The sequence below is a fragment of the Penaeus vannamei genome, chromosome 4 (genome assembly GCF_042767895.1).
Source record: "Penaeus vannamei isolate JL-2024 chromosome 4, ASM4276789v1, whole genome shotgun sequence".
NCBI lineage: Eukaryota > Metazoa > Arthropoda > Malacostraca > Decapoda > Penaeidae > Penaeus > Penaeus vannamei.
The window spans coordinates 15,405,535-15,408,381 of record NC_091552.1 but is presented as its reverse complement, the minus strand read 5'-3'; the positions used below and the strand labels follow the sequence as shown (position 1 = coordinate 15,408,381).

General features: G+C 38.5%; 1 long non-coding RNA gene across 1 annotated transcript in view; it reads right to left on the bottom strand.

Annotated features, from left to right (window-relative positions):
• Positions 1 to 2,082: 2,082 nt before the first annotated feature.
• Positions 2,083 to 2,847, bottom strand: part of LOC113817935 (uncharacterized) — a 2,757-nt gene continuing 1,992 nt past the window's right edge. Inside the window, exon 2 of the long non-coding RNA XR_003476828.2 lies at positions 2,083 to 2,835. This is a non-coding gene — a long non-coding RNA (uncharacterized lncRNA). The remainder of the gene's footprint in view (positions 2,836 to 2,847) is intronic.

Below are 2,847 nucleotides of genomic sequence, written 5' to 3'. Positions count from 1 at the left end.
GAGAGAGAGAGACAGAGAGAGAGAGAGAGACAACCAGGTGCAAGTACGATTTTACGCTGACGTTTGCAAATGTTTATTCCGTGACAAAGTTGAATTCTCGGTTCTCTATCGATGCTTGCAAGACGTGCTTTGAACAGGTGCCATGGCGAGGGAAGGGGGATAGGGGGGGGGAGGAGGTGCAAACCCACGCTATGGGGTCCGTTCACTTATATCAAAGAAAATATTCATATTCATATATTTTTTCAAGTGTTTTTCTTGTACTGTGTATTAAGTTGGCCTATATTGCACCTCTTCTGCACTTTACACCTTATTCACTTCTAATCCGTTCTCTCTATATTCACTCTTTTCACTCTTAATATCACCCAGTCACCCAATTGTATTTCCCTTTACACTTTTTACTGTTACAATGCCCTTACTGTCACTTCATCCACCCTCTCATAATATCCTACATTCACTCTTATCCTGTCCCCCTATCATTTATCCCTTTCACCCTATATTCATGCTATTTACCTTCTTCACGCTTTCACTCTGCTGTGACCCCGGCCATTCCTTGCACACACACAGGGTAATTTAGAAGCAAATATACAGACAGCATATCACAGCAAAGGAAAAAAAAATGAAAAGAAACAAAAAGAAAAAGGAAAAAAAAAGAAAGAAAAAAATATATATCATGATAACAAATGGAATTCAAACTAAATTATAAATCATAATCATAAAAGTTATATTAACTCTGCCAGCCTTCCACTTTACCTTTACCTTTCACGGTTATTAAAATATGCAGTTTTGTACAAAATATGCATTTGTCATGAATGCATAAACTGTGAATATGCTCGTAGACCGTTTTTCACCCTAAACCAAACGCAAATGCACCCTTATGTCCCAGTGAACTATTGCCTAACCTCACCCTTGTTTCTATACGAATTATTGATGATAATTACTGTTATTTTGTCTAAAGACTTATTTTATACAGTTATTTTATCTAAATTTTGCTTCAACGGGCCTTCCTAAGGGATCGTTACTCTAAAAGACCCCAGCCATATTACCTTTAACATGCTTTATAAATGTAAACATATAAATGAACATTACTTAGCTAAACAGAAGCATGTGATTCTGATTCTTTCTTTGCACCCTACGCATCATCCCTTCTTTTTTAACTTCTCCTAAATCCTCTTTAACGTTATATAAAATGAAAATAAACTTTTCGTTATTTTGTTGTTATGGTGATTTGTTCGTATGTTTGTTTCCATTTATATAACGCAACGTGGCCTCGATACAGAGCGGGGTATTATCTCTGACGTCATCAGTGAGGGGTTGGAAAAAAGGGGGAGGGGGGAAGAAAAAGAAAGAGCAGGTGGAAGGAGGAGGAGGAAGAGGAGAAAAAGAGGGAGGAGGAGGAGGAGGAGAAGAAAAGGGAGGAGGAGGAGAAGAAGAAGAGAGAGGAGGAGGAAGAAGAAGAAGAGGTAGGAGGAGGAAGAAGAAGAGAAGGAGGTGGTGGGGGGGAGGAAGAGGAGATGAAACAGAAGAAAAAGACGATTGAGAAGGTGAAATGGATATGGATGGAGAGGATGAGATTGGATGGAAAATGGAAGGGGAGAGAGAAGATTCTTACAGGGAGAGAGAGAGAGAGAGGGAGAGAGAGAGTCGGACAAAGAGCTCAGCAGGAAAACAAACACAAACAGAAAAAAAATAACGCAAAACAGCATAAGAAAAACAGCGAGAGAAAACCCAACATAGAGAGCAGGATGGTAACTCCCTTAGACGAGATGCCTTCGAGATGAGAGACTCAGTGAGAGTTCGAGTGTTGCTGATTCCCACTTTTTGGTCAACAACGTCTCCCCTTATTTCGCGTTTAGTCCGGGCCCTTAGAGTACAGTTAGGGTGTTCTTGTACAAAAAAAAATGTCTGCATGTATTTAGAGTTGCGTACATGAACGTAGGAAGGTTATCCGTGGTAGGCGTTGAAGATAAGGACTTACGTCTCTATGTAAGTGAATCTAAAATGGCCGCCAGGTGCTCTTTGATAGTGCCTGGACTTCTTTTAAAAATAGATCATGGGTGATGGGTATTTTAGAGGTTCTTTGACTCAAATTAACCAAATCTGTATTTCTATTTGTCTCAGACACACAATACTCAAGTATTACATACACATTACTCATTATTCACACAGTCTGCAAGTATCGGAAGGATGTCCTGTTATTTTTGAGATTGTTGAGTTGGGAAAACATAAGCTAAACTAAATAAACTGAAGAAATAGATAAACGGAAGAAAATAAGTCCTAAATGATCGATAACATAAGCTAAACTAAATAAACTGAAGAAATAGATAAACGGAAGAAAATAAGTCCTAAATGATCGATAACATAAGCTAAACTAAATAAACTGAACAAATAAATAAACGGAAGAAAATAAGTCCTAAATGATCGATAACATAAGCTAAACTAAATAAACTGAACAAATAAATAAACGGAAGAAAATAAGTCCTAAATGATCGATAACATAAGCTAAACTAAATCAACTGAAGAAATAGATAAACGGAAGAAAATAAGTCCTAAATGATCGATAACATAAGCTAAACTAAATAAACCGAACAAATAAATAAACGGAAGAAAATAAGTCCTAAACGAAAATCTCACTGCTGATGGTTAAAAGCTTGTGGCGCTCAACTCACAGGGGCCTTTGGAACAAGAAGTCACCACATCTCCCTCTCGGTCCGTGGCGCCGGCAAAGACCCTGATGTTTCAGAGTCATGCGATCAGGTGACGATGGCAATCACAAACAACGTCAGACACAGTATCATTCTGACAATTGCGACCCGTTATTTTGCCGTTCGTCCAGTTCTGCCGAGGAAA